This window comes from Anabrus simplex, chromosome X (assembly GCF_040414725.1).
Source record: "Anabrus simplex isolate iqAnaSimp1 chromosome X, ASM4041472v1, whole genome shotgun sequence".
Classification (NCBI taxonomy): domain Eukaryota; kingdom Metazoa; phylum Arthropoda; class Insecta; order Orthoptera; family Tettigoniidae; genus Anabrus; species Anabrus simplex.
The window spans coordinates 116,736,287-116,763,682 of record NC_090279.1 but is presented as its reverse complement, the minus strand read 5'-3'; the positions used below and the strand labels follow the sequence as shown (position 1 = coordinate 116,763,682).

The 27,396-nt window shown below is 42.1% G+C and overlaps 1 protein-coding gene across 2 annotated transcripts in view; it reads left to right on the top strand.

Moving 5' to 3' along the window:
* Window positions 1-27,396, top strand: part of LOC137503204 (ankyrin-1-like) — a 176,147-nt gene that overhangs the window by 42,372 nt on the left and 106,379 nt on the right. The window contains exon 1 of one of the 2 annotated variants that reach the window (XM_068230720.1): window positions 19,272-19,386. The exons of the other annotated variant lie outside the window; for it this stretch is intronic. The gene's annotated coding sequence lies outside the window, so the exon portion shown is untranslated. Of the gene's footprint in view, window positions 1-19,271; window positions 19,387-27,396 lie in introns of those variants that run through there. 2 annotated transcript variants of the gene reach the window in all.

Genomic DNA, 27,396 nt, shown 5'->3' with positions numbered 1-27,396 from the left:
TACCGGGTTTGCGAGGAACAGAGAGGTGAAAGAAGGTGCTGGTTTGAATGGGTCTATCTACGACAGTCAAAGATTAATTTAAAACTTTAAACAGTGAAGGTTATATTTCTTTTGATTTCTTTCAGATATTAAATTTGAACACAACAATTCGCTTGGCGACAGATCAAGATTTCAGGTACAGACCAAGTTTGGTACAAAGTAGAAAAAAAACCAGAAAACTAAGAAATGGTTAGTTACAATTTGAGCTTCAATCTCCAAATTTACAAAGATCCCTACATCACTATTGTATCGTGTAGTTAGATAGTCAAGGAGTCAAATCGCCCAATTTATGTTGCAGGATACACTGACTGACAGAGCAAATGCAACACCAAGAAGGAATGGTCAGAACTTTATGCCAATTGCAGGGTGGACTGACGTCACTGAGGTATGCTCATAATGTGAAATGCGCCGCTGTGCTGCGCACGTAGCGAACGATAAATGGGACACGGCGTTGGCGAATGGCCCACTTCGTACCGTGATTTCTCGGCCGACAGTCATTGTAGAACGTGTTGTCGTGTGCCACAGGACACGTGTATAGCTAAGAATGCCAGGCCGCCGTCAACGGAGGCATTTCCAGCAGACAGACGACTTTACGAGGGGTATGGTGATCGGGCTGAGAAGGGCAGGTTGGTCGCTTCGTCAAATCGCAGCCGATACCCATAGGGATGTGTCCACGGTGCAGCGCCTGTGGCGAAGATGGTTGGCGCAGGGACATGTGGCACGTGCGAGGGGTCCAGGCGCAGCCCGAGTGACGTCAGCACGCGAGGATCGGCGCATCCGCCGCCAAGCGGTGGCAGCCCCGCACGCCACGTCAACCGCCATTCTTCAGCATGTGCAAGACACCCTGGCTGTTCCAATATCGACCAGAACAATTTCCCGTCGATTGGTTGAAGGAGGCCTGCACTCCCGGCGTCCGCTCAGAAGACTACCATTGACTCCACAGCATAGACGTGCACGCCTGGCATGGTGCCGGGCTAGAGCGACTTGGATGAGGGAATGGCGGAACGTCGTGTTCTCCGATGAGTCACGCTTCTGTTCTGTCAGTGATAGTCACCGCAGACGAGTGTGGCGTCGGCGTGGAGAAAGGTCAAATCCGGCAGTAAATGTGGAGCGCCCTACCGCTAGACAACGCGGCATCATGGTTTGGGGCGCTATTGCGTATGATTCCACGTCACCTCTAGTGCGTATTCAAGGCACGTTAAATGCCCACCGCTACGTGCAGCATGTGCTGCGGCCGGTGGCACTCCCGTACCTTCAGGGGCTGCCCAATGCTCTGTTTCAGCAGGATAATGCCCGCCCACACACTGCTCGCATCTCCCAACAGGTTCTACGAGGTGTACAGATGCTTCCGTGGCCAGCGTACTCTCCGGATCTCTCACCAATCGAACACGTGTGGGATCTCATTGGACGCCTTTTGCAAACTCTGCCCCAGCCTCGTACGGACGACCAACTGTGGCAAATGGTTGACAGAGAATGGAGAACCATCCCTCAGGACACCATCCGCACTCTTATTGACTCTGTACCTCGACGTGTTTCTGCGTGCATCGCCGCTCGCGGTGGTCCTACATCCTACTGAGTCGATGCCGTGCGCATTGTGTAACCTGCATATCGGTTTGAAATAAACATCAATTATTCTTCCGTGCCGACTCTGTTTTTTCCCCAACTTTCATCCCTTTCGAACCACTCCTCCTTGGTGTTGCATTTGCTCTGTCAGTCAGTGTATTTAAATCACAATCTTCAAGAGCACCTTTTGCTCCAAAGGTTACAAGTTACGGCCTTCCAAAGACACCATTCAATATTTACACAAATATATTTTACAGTACAAGAAAGAACCTCTATGCTCTATAATTGTACCAAGGACACTGCACTCCAAAACTCTTACAGCCTACTCAAGGCACGACCTACAATTTACAAGATCGTATCAGTTGTCTTTTAAGTTTACATGGAAGAAATAATACAGGGGTATCGAGTACCCATTCTACCGGGCCTTTGTGCAAAAGCAACAGGTTCAATTACGGGCCCAAAAATAAAAAATGTATGGAGGCGGAAACTTGCGCTCCTTGGGCTTGTGGCCCGAGATGAAGAGGCTACTGAGGTGACTAGAAGGACAAGATATGATGCAATTTACAATAGTGAAAACAGTTGCCTCCAAATTAAATTGAAGGGGAGTTCGAGACGGAAACGCACTCTCTATCCCGGATTTCAGTTAAGTACTCTTGACTTATTTGAACTTTTACATGAGAAAAAGAAAAGTTCACATTTTAGGAAATTTACGGTTACATGATTAAAGATAGGAAATCTTCCCCTCGAGTTAGCTTGCAGAGATAACTACTGAGTTAGAAAAATGGTGGCCACTACCTTAGTTGATGTTCTGCTTGCCGATGTATGAGGCCTCCGCCTCCTCTCTTAACACAGACACTCAGAAACAAGACGATCAATAAGACTAGTTAGCTCGAAAAGGTGTCAGCTTTTATACCAGAGAAGAAGGTTCGAGAAGGCTCTGGACTAAGTCCAGACACACGCTTTTTATTGGACAATCGAAAAGTTACAAGAAGCATGTGATTGGCTGAAAATTTAATACACTACATTTCTGATTGGCTAGACTCCAAAGCTGGCTTGATGAGTTAGAAGTGTTGTAAACTTTGAAATACGAAAAACAAGGAATACTCGATTCAGTTTAGAAAACTTATAAATACAAAATTTCTTTAAACTTTTAGTAGTTCCACTTTACACCAGAGTGCATGACATCAGTTTATTTTAACAGAGACATCTATGGGGAAAAGTCAAAATTTCTTGAAATAATTGTTACAAACTTTATATGTTAGATAGCGTTCTTCACGGCGCTTTTTTTAAATGCACGGGGTTGAGGTGTACCTCCCGGTACAGTTATTATTACCGGACTAGTTGGCCGTGCGGTTAGGAACGCGCAGCTGTGATCTTACATTCGGGAGATAGTGGGTTTGAATCCCACTGTCGGCAGCCCTGAAAATGTTTTTGCATGGTTTCCCATTTTCACACCAGGCAAATGCTAGGACCGTACTTTAATGAAGGCTACCGCCGCTTCCTTCCCACTCCTTGCCCTTTCCTATCCCACCGTCGCCGTAAGACCTATGTGTGTCGCAGCGACGTAAAGCAAATCGTAAAAAATGAAAAATTATTATTATTAGCCCGCCTGGTGGCCATGATCGTTAAAGCGTTGAAGTCTAAACGGTTTGACACCGTGGTTACCGGTTCGAGTCCCGTTGGTAAAAAAAAGATTTTCATCATCAGAATGTTAGCGGCAGGGTAGGAGAGGAGGTGGTATACAATTTCTAATCACTATATTGCGTGCCAAAAGCCTGGATTAAATTCCAAACCTCTCCACATTGCTCATATGGAGCGAGGGCATATGACGCTGTTGATGGTGATTGGTCCGTCGGATGGGGATCGTAAGCCTTAAGCAGATCCCTTAGGAGTAGGCTATGTGCCGGCACCAAGTTTCGCCCTCTCCCTTCCTACTATCATATATCACGTCGTTCATTTTATCTCATTAATTCCTAGAATGATAATGACATCAGGAAAGGCATCTAGTCGTAAAAACCCGCCACGGCAGATTCATCTCTCACCTCACACTCGACCCCATAGAGAAACGCGACAAGCGTTCGACAAATAAACATTATTATTATTATTATTATTATTATTATTATTATTATTATTATTATTATTATTATTATTATTATTATTATTATTATTACCGTGTTTTTTGTGGATCCCAGAAAGAGGTGAAATAAGGTGCTGGGTGGAATAGGTCTATCTACGATATCAAAAATTACATTATCTTTAACATAGGTTATATTTATTTTCAAAAAACAAATTTAACAACTCTTCATTTGATGAAATAATAAAGTGACAGGTACAAATAGCAATCTTGAAACAAGAATTAGAAAAGCCAAGATTAGAGAATTTAACAGGTTTGAGCTTTAAGCAACTAATTTCCACTTTACAATATCGCCGATTAGTGTTTACATAGACAAGGAGAAATCTCCCAAAACAAGAGCACTCTGCTCCAACAAATTTACAGCCTTCCAGAGGCACCCCTCAATATTACAGTTGAATTTAAAAATCACAGAAAAGAGCTTACATGCTCTCCAACATTAACTAATTTCTTACAGCCCGCTTAAGGCCACCTTACACTGTCTGGCCTCTCTAGGCACAATTTACAATTTAAAATTTTTACACAGGGGTATCAATTACCCAAACTACTGGGGCTTCGTGGAAAGAAGAACAGGTTAAATTACTGGCCCGAACACAAAATGAATGGAGGCGTACACTTGCACTCCTAGAAAATTAAAAACCCTAATTGGGCTCTCGGCCCGATGATGCAGAGGCTAATACCAAGCTACTGAGGTGACTAGAATGGAGATTAATCTAACACTTTACAGAAAAGAAAAAGGTTACAAAATCGTAGTCACCTCAAATTAAATTGAAGGGTAACTCAAGAGGGTAACGCACTCTCTATCCCCGATATACAGTTTAAAGAATTTATGAACTTTTACATTAGCCGAGAGAAGGTTTACATTTTAGAAAACAGGAGGTTACATAATTAGAAATTTGACCCTTCCCCTCGTGTAAGTCTGCGGAGGTAGCTACAGAAATATAAGGCTGGTGGTCATTACCTTGGCTGATGGACTGCCTGGCGAAGAATGAAGCGCCCCGCCTCCTGTCTTAATATACACACACTCTCAGAAATACGGCGATCCAAAGATAAGGTAGCCAGAAAAGCCGCAGCTTATATACCGAAGGGGACGGTTCGAGAGGGTTCAGGACAAAGTCTGGACACGCCCTCTCAGTTTTATTGGCAACTTCAAAATGAAAAAGAAATGAGTGATTGGTTGAAAATTAATTACTAAAATTTCATGATTGGCCAGATTCAAAAACGGGTGGTTTGAGAAAGAAGTGTAGCAATCCTTGATATAACCAAATAAATGAACATTAATTAAGTTGGGAAACATGAGAACAAAAAACTTCTTTAAATCACTAATTCTTCCGTCTTACACCAGAGTGCATGACCTCAGTTTTTTCGTTATGACATCTAGGGAGGAAAGTTTAAACTTCTTGAAGTAAACAAACACAAACCAAAAAAATCCAGTCAGTTTAGGAAACTTAGAAATGACAAACTTCTCAATTATTCAGTAGTGACATCTTCTGATTAATGTCCCAACTTCATGCAATAGCAATTTCACGTTTTGTTTAATAGATGGCGTCCTTTAAGGCGCTTCTTTTGAATGCGCGGAGTTGAGGTGTAACTCCCGGTATTATTATTATTATTATTATTATTATTATTATTATTATTATTATTATTATTATTATTATTATTATTATTATTATTATTATTATTACGGAGATTCCGTGGCGGACAGAGGTGAAAGAAGGTGCGGGCATGAATGGGTCTATCTACTAAATCAAAAGATGAATTGGGACGTTGTACTTTGGGGTATCGTGTCAGTAAGGGTGGATGTACACTGAGAATATCGAAATATAGCAGTACGGAGATGGCAAGTCAATAAAGCAATTAATGAAAACTATGAAACACAGCCGAAATTGTAACACACACGCTAATCATCAGGGATCATTAGAGAACACGACCAAGTCATGAACTTAGACACTAGTATCCATCAAAGTATGGCATGCCACGAAAAGAATTGCGACTCTCCACAAAATCTATAAGTATATCGCCCAAAACAAGTACTCAGATTTCAGATTCAAAGTAAAGCGATTTAGCAGAGCGCACAAGGAAGCATTTTACTGTGTCCATTTTCCAAAGGGACCCGAGGTAAGTACAAATAAAAAGGGCCATGGAAATACGTGTGACAGTAATCAGGGAAAGAAAAGGAACTACATTTTCATAGTAATAATGTATTACAACATATACCAAAACGATTTTTACATGCCAAAGAAAGTGAACAGATGATTAAAGAGAGTAACAATATTTTCAAGAATAGATACTTCGGATTTTTAAAATAAATGGGACGACCATTAATTAACACAATTTCCTATCCAAAACAGCTAGACTCAAAACAAGAGATGAATTTTACAATAGTTTTCATTAGGAGTATCCTACAAATGCTAAACAGATATTACCCATTAATACAAAATATTAAAAGAATTTTTAAACAAGCATGTAGGCCACTGTACAATCGCGAAGGAAAAGAAAAGAGAACGCCAGGACAGGAGCGTGGGAAAAAAAGAAAGGACGAGGAAGAGAACAGTACCTAGGGCTGGCAACAGGGATTAGGAAAGATAGAACCTACAAGTTTTAATATAATCTTGAAACTCGAACAGAAACTAGGCGTTAATATCAATACAGTTAGTCCTATTCTTGCGTTTGTTCACCAAGTCTTTTAGTATCCAATGGTTCATATCACTGTGATTTAGACGTAGTAGAAAACAAAATTTGGAAAAAACCGTAGTGTAGTTCCATGACAAACACCAATGGCCACAGCTCTAAGTAGGTAGCGTAAACAGTCTTTAGCAGCCAGTACCGCATGTTGAATAAGGGAAAACAGTTTTAAAGAGAAAATATTAAGTATGAGAAGAGAATATAGATTCAAAGTTCGTTCACCCGTCCAGCAGTCCTTGAGCTTCAATCATGAACAACAAACACCATTTTAAAACATTGCACACGGACCAGCCGCTAGCGCAAATAAAAGAAAGTCCTCCCTCCACACAAATCGTCTTCTTCATCCAACTCGCCGATAGAGCCCAGAGCAGTCCTTATTTATATTACGATGGAAACGTCCAGAAAAGACGAGAGCAGAAGGTACACATTGCGCAGCGAGGTGATAGGGGAGGAAAGGAGGGAGGGCAGCAGTGCGAACAGTACCAGCTGGACGGGCGAAGAGAGCACACCCACAGAGGTTAGTAGCAGCATGTCGAGCCGTAGCAGACGTAGAATCACGTAGAATAGTAGAAAAAATAGGAGCACGTTATAGAATTAAAGAAAATCAAACTTATATTTGTTTTCTCCTCTCCTTTTTTCAAATGGAAAATATTAACAAACACGTCGCTCAGCGACAGAACAAGATTTAAGGTACAGTGGTTTAAATACAAAATAGTAGGAATCAGACAATCAACAAGGTTTGCCAATTAATCATCTGAGCTTGAAGCTCCCACGTTTACAAATGTTATTTGAACACTATCGCTCCATACAATCAAGAGGCAAGGAGACAGGCCTCCCAGTTTCATTTAGAGTATATTAACACCTCTACAAGAATAGAAAGAGCATCTGTGCTCGACGAATTGTCTCGGAGACTGAGCTCCGAACCTTATGCCATTACTGCCTTACCAAGGCCACGTTCTACAGAAATTGACATTTTCCAGGCCTCTCGAGGCACAGCCTACATTTATAATACAAACAGGATTCCCTGTCTTAAACTCTCAACGATCTAACACAAGTAATTTTACAGGAGTATCGATAACTCATTCTACCGGGCCTTGCTAGGAACACAGGTTAAAGTTACTGGCCCACAAGTACAAATGATGCACTCCTTGGAACTTCATCATCATCATCATCATTTGTTTACCCTCCAGGTTCGGTTTTTCCCTCGGACTCAGCGATAGATCCACCTCTACCGCCTCAAGGGCAGTGTCCTGCAGCTTCAGACTCTTGGTCGTGGGATACAACTGGGGAGATTGACCAGTTCCTCGCCCAGGCGGCCTCACCTGCTATGCTGAACAGGGGCCTTGTGGAGGGATGGGAAGATCGGATGGGATAGGCAAGGAAGAGGGAAGGAAGCGGCCGTGGCCTTAAGTTAGGTACCATCCAGACATTCTCCTGGAGAAGTGGGAAACCACGGAAAACCACTTCGAGGATGGCTGAGGTGGGAATCGAACCCACCTCAGCTCAGTTGACCTCCCGAGGCTGAGTGGACCCCGTTCCAGCCCTCGTACCACTTTTCAAATTTCGTGGCAGAGCCGGGAATCGAACCCGGACCTCCGGGGGTGGGAGCTAATCACGCTAACCACTATACCACAGAAGCGGACTTCTTGGAACTTACAATTCGAAATTTAAAAGCCCAGTTGGGCTCACTGCGCGACATTGCAGAGGCTAATCCTAGACTACTGAGGTGGCTAGAAGGAGAAAATTTAAGTTACGGGCTGAAAACGGTTACAAAATCACAGCCACCTCGAGGTCAAGTTGATAGGGTGTCACACTCTATATTCCCGAATTTCAGCTAACTTTCTAGGCTAACTTTGCAATTTACAGTAGAAATTTGCATTTTATAAGATTAGAAACCTGAAGTTACATTATTAAACATAGGAAACCTTCCCCGCGAGGTAGCTAATGGCTGCCATTACCTTACTGCGCTGGACTGCTCGATGAAGGGCCTCCACTGTTAGCACACACTCAGAAATTGGACGATCAAGAAGACAAGTTAGCTCGAAAAATTGCCAGATTTTATACCCGAGGGGAAGGTTCTAGAGAGATCTGGGCTAAGGCCCGACACACCCCCAATTTTTATTGGATTATCAAATAAATGAACATAATTGGTGAAAAATATACCTACAAAATTTATTATTGGTTAATTTTGAAGTTGGCAGAAAGAGATCGTAGTGTTGACAACTGTGATACATAAAAGCAAAGAGAAATCAACTCAGTTTAGGAAATCTTAAAATAACAAACTACTTTGTAGTCTTAATCGTTCCTCTTCACACTAGAGGGCAGAACATCAGTTTTTTGTAGAGACATCTGTAGGGAGAAGTCCAAACATTTTGCACAAGTTGTTGCAAAGTTATCTTGAAGATGGCGTTTTTCAAGGCACTTCTTTTGAATGACCGGGGCGGGTGCAACCTCGTGGTACAATTATTATTATTACTAGCTGATGTACCCGTGCTTCGCTACGGGATTCTCAGAAGGACTGTCTTTGTGGTTTTCTAACTGAAATCAACATAGGTCATTACAATAAACGTCAGTAGGAATGTTATCATATAAAACACTCGATCAAATGAAAAACCGCACATTTTCTCACTTTTAACGGTGCCGATATAACAGTCCAAAGTACCAGTGCTGGAATGACCAGGCCGCAGACAGCCGTGAACACTCCTCTGCCATTGTTTATATAAGTGAGCACATTGTTCAGAGTAGGGATTGAATAGTTCGAATGCTATGATGAACCAGTGTGTTACGTACCAGTAGTATCAGAAAATTTATGAACCTCAGAAATGGCATGCTAAAGAAGAAAGTTATCTAACACCCCAGCTACTTCGCGCCAATATTCAAGACAGGCTGTTATATTCGGTACGACCGGGCGAGTAGGCCGTGCGGTTAGGGGCGCGCAGCTGTGAGCTTGCATCCTGGAAATAGTGGATTCGAACCCCACTGTCAGCAGTCCTGAAGATGGATTTCCGTGGTTTCCCATTTTTAACTCCAGGCAAATGCAGGGGCTAACCCTTAATCAAGGCCACGGCCGCTTCCTTCCCACTCCAGCTCATTCTTATCCCGTCATAAGACCTATCTTTGTCGGTGCGACGTAAAGCAAATTCAAAAAAATACTCGGTACGCAACAGTAATCCCATCGATCGGAAATGAGAGGTAACAGAAGACACAAAGCATATCACAACAAGCAATGCTCAATTTCATGTTATTGTTGATCAGTTTTATGAGCTTACTATATTGTAGGCCTTCACATTTAGTTTTCCTTCGACTCTGTGATATTAGGGCGTCTTATAAAATTATTTATAACGTAGATTGTAGTTCCTTATTTCCCAACTTTTCATAGCGATTTTCATAATTCTGTTCACCCATTTTCTCGTGACTCGGCGCTGATATGGACTTAAGCAACAAAAATCCAAATTCATGAATATCTCTGTTTATCATAGCCGGTACGGTAAAATGTATAAGACATAAATGATCGGAAATGTAATACTATATAACTTTAGTTATGTAGTATTTATCGACAGGACCACTATTATCATAAATATTTAAGAATTAAATTTTAGACCTTCCCCTGTACTACCATTTCACTCAGCGTGAATAAAATTATTTATAGCGTAGATTATAGCGACTTACACCCTGACTTTTCATACCAATTTTCATTAAGATAGGACTACTAATAAAGATAAATATTTGAAAATTAAATTTTAGGCCTTCCCCTAAGCTACCGTTTCTATCAGCGTGATTAAAATTATTTCTGGCCTAGATTGTAGCGACTTATTCCCCGACTTTGCATACCGATTTTTATTAAATTCTCTTTAGCCGTTTTCTAGTGATGCGTGTACAGACAGACAGACAGACAGACAGACAGACAGAAATTACGAAAAATTATAAAGTACATTTCCTTGTAACTATGGAGACGACAGACACAGAAATACCATCCTTTTTAAATTCTGAGCAATGTACAGACAAAACTCTTATTTTATATCTATATATATATATATAGATTGTCGTTGCGTCGTTGTTGTTCATTGTAATAATATACAACCTTGTACTACGAAATAAACTTGTAACTTGCCTTATCAGGAAACGAGGGGCCCCTTTTCAATTATTGCGGGGGGACTCAGCGCAGTTTGTTGTAACAATGCCTGCCCTTGCTCCACCTGCACCAAATTATTCAAAAATGATTACAGCAATGAAATTGATACCAAAATATCGTATTTTAGTTAGAAATTGACAGAGCCTCCGTGGCTCAGGCGGCAGCGCGCCGGTCTCTCACCGCTGGGTTCCGTGGTTCAAATCCCGGTAACTCCATTTCAGATTTGTGCTGGACAAAGTGGAGGCGGAACAGGTTTTACCCCAGGTACTCCGGTTTTCTCTGCTATCTTTCATTACAGCAACACTATCATTTCATTTCATCTGTCATTCATTAATCATTGCCCCAGCCGGCACAACTCCTATCCTCGCCGCTAGATGGGGGCTTTATTCATTCCATTCCTGACCCGTTCGAAACAGCCTGTGGATTCTGATTTTGAGTTAGAGAATGATACTTTGTTGATATGTAGTAGACCTGAGATCGTATTATGCACAAAATGTTTAGACCATTTAAGAAATTGTAGAAACAATCAGTGAACTCAGTTTCGAACGAGCTCTCTGCCCGAAGTTGATATTAGGCTAGACTCTTGTCAGTTGTGTCCTTTGATATTTTTCGAACTTTATTTGAACAATATTTTATTTAATTTTGTCGTATATTTTCTGTATTGTAATCGAATAAATTATTGTAATCGAAGCAGTGAAATAAAACCTATTAAACACGATTTTTAGTTATCTTACAATAACGAGTAATTCCTTCGTTTATATAACTTGACAACATATTCTGTTACTTCTACCTGCTCTAATTAAATTCATATTAGTTATTCATAGGTTTTTTCATTTTATTTCAGGGGCCCGATTTTTATTTTGGCATGCGGGCCCGTATCACATCCGTAATAATACACAAACATGTGTAAAGTGCAAACACATCAGACACGAAGTGAAATATGTCAATGAAAAAGAACACACAAATGAAAGAGATGTGTCTACATTTTTCAGATAATTGAGGAATTTGGTGAGTTAGAAACAGCTTCTGTGAAGGACGCCAAATGCTTTATCGGGCAGCAACCTTGCAAGCTGTTCCGAACTGCCTCAAATTACACTCTTCTAGAATCCCAGCCTCGATCATAGAACAAGAAACAAATCGCACTTGTAAACGGTCAGCAGTAGTATAATGAGCGGGTTCTGCGGCCTCCTCCCGCGGGAAATTTGAATTCTGGCGGGAAATTTGAATTTATGGCGGGAAATTTGAATTTTGGCGGGAAATTTGAATTTGTAAACAAAGCCACGTGCTTTTTGACAGCTGTCATCGACAACAACGCATCGCTAACCTCACTGCTGCCATCTTGACGGGCCTAAACCTCAGTGGTACCAACTTAACCTAACTAGCGCGAGATAAACAAAGCCACGTGTTTTTTGACAGCCACGTGCTTTTTGACAGACAACAACGCATCGCTAACCTCAGTACTGCCATCTTGACGGGCTTAAACCTCAGTGGTACCAACTTAACCTAACTAGCGCGAGATAAACAAAGCCACGTGCTTTTTGACAGCCACGTGCTTTTTTGACAGCTGTCATCCGCCATCTTTAAACTACAGAGCACCGTGCTGCCCTCTTTATCGCAGTAGCTGCAAATTCGTCACCTGTCATCGGCAGTGCTGCCATCTTGGCGGGCCTAAACCTTAGTGCTACCAACTTAACCTCACTAGCGCGAGATAAACAAATCCACGTGCTTTTTGACAGCTGTCGAATTTGTAAACAAATCCACGTGCTTTTTTGACAGCTGTCATCCGCCATCTTTAAACTACAGAGCACCGTGCTGCCCTCTTTATCGCAGTAGCTGTAAATTCGCCACCTGTCATCCGCAGTGCTGCCATCTTGGCGGACCTAAACCTTAGTGCTACCAACTTAACCTCACCAGCGCGAGATAAACAAATCCACGTGCTTTTTTGACAGCTATCATCCGCCATCTTTAATCTATAGAACACAGTGCTGCCCTCGTTAGCTACTTACCTTTGAAATGTGGTGGCGGATAATTTGAAAAATGCTTTTTGACAGCAGCCATCTTTGAGCACCGTGCTGCCCTCTTTAGCTAGATACCTGTGGTGGCAGACAATTCCACGTGACAGCAGCCATCTTTGAGCACAGTGCTGCCCTCTTCTTGGTGGCGAGAAATTCCACGTGCTCTTGTTTGGAAACAAACTCTCGTGCTTTTTTCTGACAGCTGTCATCCGCCATCTTGCGTCACAAACCTCAGTGCTGCACTCTTTAGCTAGATACCTTTGAAATGTGGTGGCGGCAATTTGAAAAATTCTATGTGCTCTTGTTTGGAAACAAAGCCACGTGCTTTTTGGACAGTTGTCATCCGCCATCTTTAATCAATAGAGCACTGTGCTGCTATCATGCGGGCAATTTCGTCAGCTGTCATCCGCCATCTTGCGTCACAAACCTCAGTGCTGCACTCTTTAGCTAGATACCTTTGAAATGTGGTGGCGGCAATTTGAAAAATTCTATGTGCTCTTGTTTGGAAACAAAGCCACGTGCTTTTTGGACAGTTGTCATCCGCCATCTTTAATCAATAGAGCACTGTGCTGCTATCATGCGGGCAATTTCGTCAGCTGTCATCCGCCATCTTGCGTCACAAACCTCAGTGCTGCACTCTTTAGCTAGATACCTTTGAAATGTGGTGGCGGCAATTTGAAAAATTCTATGTGCTCTTGTTTAGTAAACCAAGCCACGTGCTTTTTTGACAGCTGTCTTCTTGACGGACCCTAACCTCACATTGAAGGACAATAGAGCGTCGCTAACCTCACTGCTGCCATCTTTACGGCGGTAAACCTCAAGGCTGCCACCTTATGCATGTTATAGCGCGGAATTTAAAATCCAACAACAGAACGTCGCTAACCTCACTCTTGCCATCTTGATGGTCTTAAACCTTACTGTTGCTACCTTGGTTATACGCTTTTGTGTTAGTTTACTGTTAATCGCTAAGCTGTTCGCATCATCGAAGTAGAGAGTAACAAATGTCAAGTAGATTCAAAGAAGAATCTGTTAGCAGAAGATAAAAGCCCGTCATGGAAAAACCTATTTCTAGGTATATTTGCGAAGAGTGTGGAAAAGCATTTTCCCGAAGCTATCACAGGAGACGTCATGAGATATCATGTAGGACAATTTTTCAATGCAAACATTGTAGAAGAGAGTTCAAGAACGCATACAACGCTCAACGTCATGAAGCCGCGTGTAATGTAGCTTCATCGGGAACAAAATACAAAGAGCTCAACCATATTCCAGCGAACACTTATTTATGTTTAAAAAGTACATCTCTGCGAGAGATTTTTAATTCTCCCTTGTTGTCTAGGCCTGCTGCAAGTTCTGTTACTAAGCACAAACTTCAAGATAAAGAGAGGCAAGATCATGATTATGATAATAAGGATAATGATGTTGATGAAAACAGTAGTAAAGGGAAGGTAGAAGAAGAAGAAAATCTTAATGTTTCATTGCCATTACAGCTTGATGATTTTACTTCATTTCCTAAGCCTACTACACGTTCTGTCGCAGTGCAAACATCTCAAGCAGAGATGCAAGGTAAAGAAGAAGGAAATTTCAACGCTTCATCGCTATCGAAACAAGTTAAGTTTGTACCTAGAAACGCTACTGCTGAAGCACGTATTACATCAAAACAAGTCCCTACACATCAACTGTCTGCATATAGACTCAAAGTTCACAACGAGCCTCTGTTACCCTATGTAGATATAAGCTACTGTAAAGACCCCCAACGTACTGGTAAAACGTTTACAGCTGCTAAGAGCCTATCATGATGCTGGTTACACACAGTACAAAGAAGATATATTTGAAATAGAGCATGAATTACGTCGTGTAGGTATTATTAAGTAAGCGCTTACCCTCACTAAGTCATCCATCTGTAGTGTATAGTCGATCGAGTAGCTATATTCGTATAGATTATTTCCCAACATTCTCCCTTCCTTAGGGTGTTAACTCCGCCTCTAGTTGTAGAGCCGGTCTCAAGCCCGGATAAAGAGAGGAGAGGCACCCTAGCCCTTTAGCCCTTTAGCCCATTAGCCCATTAGCCCTTTAGCCCTTTAGCCCTTTTTGCCCATTAGCCCATTAGCCCTTTTGCCCATTAGCCCTTTATCCTATTAGCCCTACAAGGAATGTGCGGTAATTTAATCTTCTTAGAACAAAGGTATCCCCTGACATGTTCTAAACACATGTTGTATCGAGTACAGTGTTCTATTTTAGTCTTGATCACTTATTTAGTGTTCTAAACACTTCAATCAATGTTCCGATCACATGATAAAGTTAACGGCATAGAGTGCAGTGTTCGATTCTAGTCTTGTTATGTTTCTTTAGTGATTTGCAAGTCTAAACATGCATAATGACGTCATCACTGCAGCACGTGCTTACGATAGCTATCCCGATGCAGGTTTAAACTTGTTCGATAGAGCTATGCCTTGACATAAGAGGAGGCCTTAACAGCTTATGTATAGCCGCTATTGTTTAAAGATAGCTGCTGTTAAGAAAAAGCACGTAGAATTTTTCAAATTACCCGCCACCACATTTCAAAGGTATGAGGTTTAGTGCTGTAAAGATACCTGCACGATGCAAAGCTAGCTTTCTGCATCAGAGCAGCCACCATCTTGTGTGATCACCTCTAGGCCGTATCATAAGGAGCTGTGTATAGTCGCCGTCTTGTCGCTGCTACCTTGCGCAAGCACCCTTAGGGCGTCTCATAAGGGCAGCAGCCATCTTGTGCAAGCGCTCTTAAGCTGCCTCATAAGAAGCTATGTATAGCCGCCATCTTGTAGAATTAGATAGCTGCCAATGCCAAAGGGCCTAAGTAGGGATCGAACCGTCGATCTCATCATTAGACTATGTTTTTCTTATGCTATCATGTTCCTGATACTGCAAACCTAGGTATCAGGTGGAAAAATTTTATCCGTTTTGCTCTACGATGCACCGTTTTCGAGATATTTAACATTTTGCATTTAAACCATAAATTTAATGAATCGAACCTGCACGGCACGTTATACTCTCTACCATAGCTAGACCTGATCATGTTACGAAGACTTGCTTCAAGACAAACTAAAACAGAGCGAATGCCAAAGGGCCTAAGTAGGAACCGAACCGTTCATCTCATCATTAGACTATGTTTTTCTTGTTCCTCGTACTGCGAACCGAGGTATTGGGCAGAAAAAATTTTGTCCGTTTTGCTCTACGATGCACCGTTTTCGAGATATTTAACATTTTGCATTTAAGCCCCCAAATTTAATGAATCGAACTAGCATGACACGTTAGCCTCTAAGCTAGCTTTCTTCATAAGAGCAGCAGCCACCTTGCGCAAGCACCCTTAAGGCGTCTCATAAGGAGTCGTGTATAGCCGCCATCTTGCGTCCGCCATCTTGCGCAAGCATCCTTAGGGCGTCTCTAGGCATCTTGTGCAAGGACCCTTAAGCCACCTCATAAGAGCAACCGCCATCTTGCGCAACCATCCCAAGGGCGTCTCATAAGAACCTATGTATATCGGCCATCTTGCGTAAGCACCCTTAAGGAGTCATGTATAGCCACCATCTTGTGCAATTAGCGTCGAGAGATGGCTGCCGTAGAATTTTTCTTTTTAAATTATCCGCCACCATATTTCAAAGGTATGTACCTAAAGAGTGTAGCACTGAGGTTTGCGATGTAAGATGGCGGATGACAGCTGACAAAAAGCGCGTGAGTTTGTTTACTAAACAAGAGCACGTGGAATTTTTCAATTTGCCGCCACCACATTTCAAAGGTATCTAGCTAAAGATGGCAGCACGGTGCTCTCTTGATTAAAGATGGCGAATGACAGCTAACAGAACTTTTCAAATTGCCCGCTGCTACATGTCATAAAGAGGGCAGCACGGTGCTCTGTGGATTAAAGATGGCGGATGACAGCTGACGAAATTGCCCGCATGATAGCAGCACAGTGCTCTATTGATTAAAGATGGCGGATGACAACTGTCCAAAAAGCACGTGGCTTTGTTTCCAAACAAGAGCACATAGAATTTTTCAAATTGCCGCCACCACATTTCAAAGGTATCTAGCTAAAGAGTGCAGCACTGAGGTTTGTGACGCAAGATGGCGGATGACAGCCGTCAGAAAAAGCACGAGAGTTTGTTTCCAAACAAGAGCACGTGGAATTTCCCGCCACCACGAAGAGGGCAGCACTGTGCTCAAAGATGGCTGCTGTCACGTAGAGTTGTCTGCCACCACAGGTATCTAGCTAAAGAGGGCAGCACGGTGCTCAAAGATGGCTGCTGTCAAAAAGCATTTTTCAAATTATCCGCCACCACATTTCAAAGGTAAGTAGCTAAGGAGGGCAGCACTGTGTTCTATAGATTAAAGATGGCGGATGACAGCTGTCAAAAAAGCACGTGGATTTGTTTTTCTCGCGCTGGTGGGGTTAAGTTGGTAGCACTAAGGTTTAGGTCCGCCAAGATGGCAGCACTGCGGATGACAGGTGGCGAATTTACAGCTACTGCGATAAAGAGGGCAGCACGGTGCTCTGTAGTTTAAAGATGGCGGATGACAGCTGTCAAAAAAGCACGTGGATTTGTTTACAAATTCGACAGCTGTCAAAAAAGCACGTGGATTTGTTTATCTCGCGCTAGTGAGGTTAAGTTGGTAGCACTAAGGTTTAGGCCCGCCAATATGGCAGCACTGCCGATGACAGGTGACGAATTTGCAGCTACTGCGATAAAGAGGGCAGCACGGTGCTCTGTAGTTTAAAGATGGCGGATGACAGCTGTCAAAAAAGCACGTGGCTGTCAAAAAGCACGTGGCTTTGTTTATCTCGCGCTAGTTAGGTTAAGTTGGTACCACTGAGGTTTAAGCCCGTCAAGATGGGAGTATTGAGGTTAGCGATGCGTTGTTGTCTGAAAAAAGCACGTGGCTGTCAAAAAACACGTGGCTTTGTTTATCTCGCGCTAGTTAGGTTAAGTTGGTACCACTGAGGTTTAGGCCCGTCAAGATGGCAGCAGTGAGGTTAGCGATGCGTTGTTGTCGATGACAGCTGTCAAAAAGCACGTGGCTTTGTTTACAAATTCAAATTTCCCGCCAAAATTCAAATTTCCCGCCAAAAATTCAAATTTCCCGCCAGAATTCAAATTTCCCGCGGGAGGAGGCCGCAGAACCTGCTTATTATACTACTGTCAGCGTTCTTAGGCAGCTTGTCTGGGGAACGTGAAATTCTTGCTATAAAGTTTTATCCGATAAGTTCATGTTAGGTTGAAGGAAGTCCGCTTCTGTGGTGCTGTGGTTAGTGTGATTAGTTCCCACCCCTGGAAATCGGGGTTCGATTTCCGGCTCTGAAACGAAATTTGAAACGTGGTACGAGGGCTGGAACGGGGTCCACTCAGCCTTGGGTGGTCAACTGAGTCGAAGGGGAAGGGGGGGGGTCGATTCGCACCTCAGCCATTCGCGAAGTGGTCTTCCTTTCTTTCCTACTTCCCCTCCAAGCAAATGCCGGGATGGTACCCAACTTAACACCACGGCCGCTTCCTTCCCTCTTCCTTGTCTATCCCTTCCAATGTTCCCATTCCCCAACAACTCCACTGTTCAGCATAGCAGGTGAGGCCGCCTGGGCGAGGTACTGGTCCTCCTCTACATCTGTATCACCCCGACCCAAAGTCGTACGGTCCAGGACACTGCCCTTGAGGCGGAAGTGGTGGGATCCCTCGCTGAGCCCGAGGAAAAAACTAACTCTGGAGGGTAAACAGATTAAGAAAGAAAATAATAATAATAATAATAATAATAATAATAATAATAATAATTTCAGAGACAATAGAACAGGTTATCCACTGTATGTGGAGGGTGTCTTAGGTTAAATACTGTAAGTAAGAAACACGCGTTTCTTTAATTCACACTTTTCGTGTAATTTTTCGAATTTCTTGTGTCTTTTTGCCTGCCTACGATAAGCATTTGTGGCTACAGACTAGCGCCCCGTTTGTCTGTGAAGAGCCAGTCTGGTGGCCATGGCAGGGTAGGAGAGGTGCTGGTGTACAACTAGATTGCGTGCCAAAACTCTCCGCAGTGCTCATATCGAGTGAGGACCTATGACGCTGTTAATGGTGATTCGTCGGGGACGTAAAGCCTTCACCGCGTTTCATTCTCTCCCTTCCAACTATCATAAATCACATCATTCATTTCATCTCGTTAACTCCTCTGATGAGGTAGACGTCAGGAAGGGCATCCGGTCTTAAAACTCGCTCACTTCATAACCGCCCTCGTGAAGAAACGGGACAAGAGATGGACATTGTACATGACCGCCTCTGTGGTTACTGTGATTAGCTGCCACCCCCGGAGGTGCAGGTTCGATTCCCGCCTCACCCATCCTCGAAATGAAATTGTATTTTATTTATTAAATTTTTTAAAGGCCCAGTAAGCTGATGAAAATCATTTCGTTTTTGTTTTTAATCAATTCAGTTTGATTTCTTGTGGCAGAGTGGAATGCCGAAATTGGTACTTAAAAATCTCCATTAGCTTTCGTGTTATGAAGATCCGACCTTTGATGTCGGGTCAGCGTGACGACAGGAGGCGCATCACTCGGTGTCAGCACATTGTTTGGAATGAATAATCATGTCCAGAAAAATGATGTCTTATCAATTTGAACTAAAAAGCGGGTCACCGGTATCTGTTATTTCGTAAAGACACCGACTGGTGTAAGTGCGATGCCGCTCAAAGTTTCTGCTCTAAAGAGAGTGAAAAGTGCGACGTTAAATACCGCACGTTGTCTTCATGTGTGACGGAAAGACTGCCTATGAGAGCTCCTTTACAAAGAGGAACACAACAGTGTACTGGTACGATTTTTACTGAGTATAATATGGTATAGTAATAATTTATAGACAATATCTTTTACACGGCCTTTGTAGTTGTCATTCCACTTTTTATGTAGCCTAAGCTCTGTCTTTTTGGCAACTTCCAATAAATAAATGCATTTCACTCTCTCACACTGTTACAGTATTGCGGATTTCAGAGAAATACAGCAGATCTTTCGCCTACGTTGACATTAGTACATAGCTAACTATCTAAGGGAGGAGTGTAAAGGTGGACTGAATGTACATTTCCTATGTACAAGATTTGAGCACCACAATATTGTCGTGCAACCTAATATTAACTTGCTCCCTGTGGGTTGATGGGGTTAGAACGTATGTACCCAAGTTACAGATGTTGCCACAATATTTCAGTTACCTTGCGTGATTGCTACGTTCGGTGGCAATGGACATTATATAAGGGAGTGTGTGTTCAGACCTGGGCATGACCTAGCAACAATATCATCTTGCGGCCTGCGCAGTGTCCTTGACCAGACCAGTGTCATCAGCACTATATCTGGTTATATCTAGTTATTTTTATTCTTCATCAGGGGGCAGTGGGAAATGTAGTCTTTTTCATGCTTGTGTCAGTGGATGTTTTTATGATTTTTCAGTTAAAGTTTTATGGAATATAATAGAGAGTATAATTATGTAACACTTCAAACTGAAGTTGTTGACAATGGCTGTGATGCCATCAAAAGATTTGAACTGGCAAGTAAGGAACGCTTCAGTATGTCTTTCTTTCTTGTTTTCTTTCTTCTCTCATAGCGAGTTGTCACTTCTTGAAGTGCCAAGTGCACTTAACGTTGTTATTGAGTCCTTGAATCCCCTTCTTGAATCATGTAACTATCATTGTATAATAGTTAAATAATATGAATTATGTAACTAGGACGCCAGCGCAAAGATGAATAGCTTTGTTCGTAGTGGAGTCAGTAACTGTTGCCAACTATCTGACGCATGCGCCAGGGGCGTAAGGACCCCACCTGCCAAAATAAAAATTCGGCCCCCTCAAATTTAATTACAGCCGGTAGAAGTAATGCAATAATAATAATAATAATAATAATAATAATAATAATAATAATAATAATAATAATAATAATAATAATAATGCTATTAGCTTTACGTCCCACTAACTAATGTTTTACGGTTTCTGGAGACGCCCAGGTGCCGGAATTTAGTCCCACAGGAGTTCTTTTACGCATCAGTAAATCTACCGACACGAGACCGGCGTATTTGAGCACCTTCAAATGGCACCGGACTGAGCAAGGATTGTACCTGCCAAGTTGGGGTCAGAAGGCCAGCGTCTCAACCGTCTGAGCCACTCAGCCCGGCAGAGGTAGGTAAGGTAAGGGTGTATTCTGCCCGAAGGCAGGTCCGAACATCCGCAGAGGTGTGCCTGATCCGGAGTTTACGTACGGTAGGGTGGCCAGCTCCTTTCCACTCCCGGCCGGGCTGAGTGGCTCAGACGGTTGAGGAGCTGGCCTTCTGACCTCAACTTGGCAGGTTCGATCCTGACTCAGTCCGGTGGTATTTGAAGGTGCTCAAATACGTCATCCTCGTGTCGGTAGATTTACTGGCACGTAAAAGAACTCCCGCGGGACAAAATTCCGGCACTTGGGCGTCTCCGAAAACCGTAAAAGAGTAGTTAGTGGGACGTAAAGCAAATAACATTATTATTATTATTATTATTACCTTTCCGCTCCTCCATTCCCTTACCAACAGCGCGTGACAACCCGTGCAAATCTTGAGCAGAGGTAGAAGTGTCAAGTTGTATGAACAAAGGTTTCATTTGACTGTACTCTGTAACCGATCCCGAAGTTTCGGTTATTACATCTCAGGAATATATACGAACAAAATTAAATCAACAACTGTCAAATGAAGTTTGTAAAATGTCAGACCACAAATAACTTCGCGCAAATGGAATTCGTTCGAAACTGAGTTGCCTGATGAATACTACAACTCCTTATTTGCTTTGTACATTGTAGTCGAATAAATATGTGACAAAAGTTAAAAGTTCAGCAAAATGTATGCATAATACCACTGGAAGGGAGGGGGCCAGGAATGTTTCCAGAAACTAGAGCGAGGATCACGTACGGTACAAACAACTTTAGAACTTACGCCGAAATGTTAAATTAACGTAGCGACTAGCAAGGCTCAGTAGGGCCATACATAATTTGTACTGCTTGAATGAAAGGAAAACACTTAGGATTGTGATATTTCCCTGTAGAGGCCTCAGTTATTGGGAATATAACCGTGTGTTGAGAAATGCCAAGAGATGAGGACAAGGGAAATTAGCAAGGGATTACTCAGTAGGGGGCCGGAACGTGACCACCGAGATAACGGGGGCCACGACCAGAAACAGTTGCAAGCTTTCAACGTCGTGTCAGCTTTTGCACATCGGTCTCAGGAAACAATATCGTAAGAATCCTGGGGTTTTACCATGGTTGAGAGATGTTCTGTGTTTAAGTTGCAGCGTTGGGAAGTCTGCGACAGGATTGTGAGCTGCACTTAGTTCCTCATTTTATGCCATATAACTAACTTGTTTTGTCATAAAGAAGCCAAACTATGTGCATCCTCGGTAAGTTATGAAAAAGGTTTTTTTTTTTTTTAATCTAACAGTAGGAAGACAGATCGCGAATGCGTGCCTAAGTAAGCCCATATATTTTGTCAAATGCCCGGGGACTGATTGGAACCTCAAATGGCACCATCAAAAGTGCGGGTAACTATTTTGTTATTAGCGGGCGTGATAACTCAGTTCCAATGGTTCTTTCGTCTCATCAAGACGGTCGAGGCTTGAATCGCAGTCGATGCATGAAACATTTTTAAAATGAGAAGTCACATTCTATTGATTCAGATTCTACTTAAAACACTAGATTCCGTCCCTTACCTTTCTTTAGTACTTTTGAGCCATAACCGCATCACTTACGGTCGTGTATTTTGAGTATTCAACCATTCTTCGGGCTTACCTTGTACCCTAAATGGTGAGTGGATGCATTGGCTTACCCACAAAATAATTTCAGCGGATGGGGTATAAGTCCAGGCCAGTAGCGTGAACACAACTTTTCCTTGGAAGGGGTTGTTAAAAAATTTTTATTTCTTACTTAGAATTTGCTTTACATCGCACCGTAGGTCTTATAGCGACGATGGGAAAGGAAAGGACTAGGAGTGGGAAGCAAGTGGCCGTGGCCTCAAGGCGACACTCTGGAGATAAGATATTTTTACCTAAAGCATGGATTTTCATCAAACTTTGTGGGAATGTCACCTATACCTACATAACAGGACAGATATCACGAACATTTTTTTCATATACTGTATGGCATGGTACACTCGCCCCGTTCATTCAAATAAAGCGCCTTGGAGAATGCCATCTTCAATCTAAAACTTGCAACAACTAGTGCATGAAGTTTGGACTGTTGTCAACAGATGTCTCTACTACAAATTTATATTATGTCTCTGGTGTAAAGATGAACTATTAAAATTGTTAAGTAATTTTGTTTTCCTAGGTTGCCCAAACTGAGTTGATTATTCTTTGTTTTTGGTGTGTTAAAGTTTGCAACAATTCTATCCCTGCCCGCCAACTTCAAATATTGACCAATAGGAAATTTTGTGAGCCTCCGTGGCTCAGACGGCAGCGCGTCGGCCTCTCACCGCTGGATACCGTGGTTCAAATCCCGGTCACTCCATGTGAGATTTGTGCTGGACAAAGCGGAGGTGGGACAGGTTTTTCTCCGGGTACTCCGGTTTTCCCTGTCATCTTGCATTCCAGCAACACTCTCTATTTTCATTTCATAGCATCTATCAGTCATTAATAAGTCACTTTGGGAGTGGCGACCCCATCGTACTAATAGCCTATATCTGCTTCATTCATTCCATCCCTGACCCGGTCAATAACTGGAAAACAGGTTGTAGGTTTTCATTCATTTTCAGGAAATTTTGTATATGTATTTTTCCACCAATAATATACATCTTGTAACTATTTAATTACCCAATGGAAATTGTTGGTGTGTCGGGCCTTAGCCCAGAGCTCTCTAGAACCTTCCTCTCGGGTATAAAAGCTGACAACTTTTCGAGCCATCTTGTCTTAATCATTACTCCAGTCTTGTGTGTGGTTGTGAGGGGAGGCGGGAGTCGCTGCCTTCGTCGTCGAGACCTCCATTAGATCAAGGTAATGGCAGTCCTGGCTTAATTCAGTAACAATCTTTGACAGCTAGCTCGAGGGGAATGTTCCAAAATTTAATAATGTAACTTCAGTTTTCCTAAAATGTAAATTTCAATCTTCTAATGTAACTTTCTAACAAGCCTAAGAAACTTCGCCGAAATTCGGGAATAGAGAGTGTGACACCCTCTCGCGTTCCCTATCAACTTGACTTGGAGGTGACTATGACTTTGTAACTGTTTTCTGTCTGCACCTTTTGTAACTTAAATTTTCTCCATCTAGTCACCTCAGCCTCTGTAACTTCACCTCTACTTAATTTTGATTTTTGGGCCAGTATCGAACCTGTTTTTTTCACAAAGGCCTGCATTATTGAAACTGTTCGTAAAATTATTCTAAATGGAAGTTTCTGATACAGTACCACAATTACGCTGACAAGAGAGGAACGTAATAACATAATGTTACTATAAGAAAACATACCTTGATATTTTTGCTTCCTTGCATTTCCACTGCTGTTCGTTACGTAATTTCTTCCTACCCTTGCCAGGGCTACATTTTGAGATGCATCCACTAGTAATAGAAAATGCACGACACGACACTGTGTCAACACAAGAGCTCCTCAAGCGCCTGACACATGGCCGCGTATTGTTACCTATGTCCGAGCGCAGTCCGGCCCCGCGGTGTAGGGGGCAACGCGTCCGGCTGTCACCCGGCGGCCCCGGGTTCGATTTCCGGCCGGATCAGGGGTTTTTAATTGTAAATGATTAACATCCCTGGCCTGGGGTCCGAGTGTTTGTGTCGTCCTTAATATTCCTTTCCTCACATTCAACACTTTACACTTCCACCATTTCCAAACACATGCAGGTCCACAACATACCGTGCAAAGTAGGGGCAAAAGATCTTCTTAGTCGACGCCCCGAATAAATAGCATTTTTATATCATATCATCATGTCCGAGCTCAAGGCGTTGGAGATGGCAGAATATGAAAACAATCCCGTACTTCTTTGATATTCAATTTCGAACGGTTGGAGCGGGTTTTGATGCGTACTAATAGTATACAGCGGTGGACATGCCCACAGCAAAATCAAAACAATCTTTATCTCCGTTTTCGTGATAACTGGAATTAGGGTTTTTTGAAACTACACGATTCAGTTATTAAATCTTGGATGCGACCTAGATAGTGCCAAACCCTAGACTTAATCCTGTTAATTTGCCCTTTTGTGGGAGGTATTTCAGTGAAATCTTCCCTGATTATTTCTATACCTGTTAAGGCGTCAGTAATAAAATTCAAAGACTCACCAAAGTTGTTAAGTTTGACTAAATGAATATTAATAAGAACCTGGTCGTGAGAGGCCAGCAAAGCAGCACACTCCGTGACTGTACCAGCCTGTTTGATACCCCGGATAGTTAGTTCGTAGACTAACTCTGCTTTCTTGAGCTGATACGGGAACAATACTGCCCTCGACATCGTTGTGGATCAGTAAATTAACAGTAAATTAAAACATTAACCCAAATAAAATAGCTTCTTTCACATAAATATATTTTATATTTTACAACTGATTCCTATTTTACTCTCTTTGAATCCCTAAACAATTCAAAATCACACAACAACCAGGTTTTTTAAGGGTAAATACAATCAACCTACGGGTAGTTAGCACTAACAGAACAGAGAACATGTTTAAAGAAAGGGATACGAATGCATATAGCACACAGTTAGCTCCGAGCACAGGAAAAACAAATGAATAAACCGCGCTCTGCTACCACTCACTGTACACCCAACGTAATTAAACTTCACAATCACGTCAAGTGTCAGCACAATTGCTCTGACCATACAGAAAATAAGTAGTACAGATCAGAGATATGGAAGCATGTGAGACCAACAATAACACGTAAGGAAAAGAAACCAAGTACTCACTATAAATACATCAGATGACACCACAGGAGTGGATAAAATAAAATCCTGGTCACTGTATTGAATTGTTCACCATAATTCAAATAAAACGACACCTTTTCATTAGGAATCAAAGAGGCTTTTAATTAAGTAAATTAAATTAATTACATCTTAATGAAAGGGATATCCTCGTTGGAAGGAACGAAACAGAAAATGAAAAGCTTGGTGCTCAATTAAAAAAAGAAATTAACTATGGTCGATCGTTAAAAAATAATTGAAGAATTCATATAAAATTACAAACTTTCCCAAAATTCTAAATTACCTTCTCAGACCTGAGATACCTTTTTAGATTAACATCAAACTTCCTTGAAGTTTTTATCCTTCAGATACATACCTTTTTCAAATTTGAAATGAATTTAACTTAAATTTCGACTTTCTTCGGTGGGGTAAAACGTTTTAGGGGTAAATATCATCCAAGGAGTTCCCACAAGGGAGGGAAGAATGTTAGAACCACGATTCCAAGACAAAGTTAAAAGTGCAGTTAAGTCAACGTGACAGGGTAGAAAAATTATGCATGAGAGGTGAGAATAATCATCCCAATAATAATTAGGAGAATCAAACGTGTAATACAACCATAGAAACCAAATCCTCAATTCATTTCCACAAACATCCTTTAACAATCAGCATATTTTCACATTAACATTAGGATTACTATGGCAACGAACACACGCCGGACTCATTACGAAAGGGCCAATCATGGGCCACTGAACAATAATAGACATTTACATTTTAAAGGACAAAAAAATTAGGACGCCGAAAGACCACGAAATACCAAACACATTTTGAAAAATATATAAATAGGAAGGAGGAAATGAAGGTAAAATAACAGTGGAATAAGACCGTAAATTTCAAACCCTTGTAGCACTGGCTTGGTTAGTAACCCTGCCAAAATTACGCTAATACATACTTATTAGGGCTAAAAGCCTTTACCAAAAATTGAGTATTAGAATTACAATATCCAAGAATAGAGATAAGTTATTTAGATTTACAGTAGACGCAAGTCCATTTGTAATAACCAGGTATTGTACATAAAAAATGTATGACCCGATAAAGGTTTTAACCCCAAGATTAAAAATATAGAATTTAGTTGATGCAATTTCGAACCGATCTACCCAACACACGCACATTCATATTTTAAAATTTTCAGTTCATACACGTAGAATTAATAATCAAGTTGTCAAAATAACACAGTTTTAGCGTCTTGCAGGAAGCATAAATGTGCTTGATCCTTACTTACAATAGAATCAGTCGTCAAGAGGCACTCACATCACACAAAAAAAATCCAAACGAGGATGGTTAAAAATTATTATAAAACTTTGAAAATCCTTGAGGGCGGAAACCCCCTCAAACCAAAAAACTTCATCCAGGATCCATGAGAAGCTCACAAGCCATTACGCAGAGCGGATTAGGATCGCGTCCTTTCTCCATCATCGACCACCAGAACGCTAATGGCTGACTTCACAAAAGCCAAATCAAGCGTGACGACAGTCTCAATGTTTTCTCGCGCAGATTGGAGCTAGGTCACACAGACGGCACCAGAATGCAGCAGTATACGGGACCGGGCACTTGCTTGACATACACAATAGATAGCGACACCAGCAGAAGTTCATGCTCGTAAGTAGTGAAAATTATGGTAAACATGTGACCGGGAACGCTGCGGTAAATAATGCCAGAGACACGAATTTCAACAGCAATGCAGCCAGCACTAAAATATTTACGGAGAGGGATTAAATACATTACTCCGGTCATAGCCGTAAGACCTATCTGTGTCCGGGAGAAAGTGGGCTCGAACCGCACTCTTAGCCCTTTCCTATCCCTTCGTCGCCATAAGACCTATGTGTGTCGGTGCGACGCAAGGCCGTACCCAGGATTTTTCTGGTGGCGGGAGGAGGAT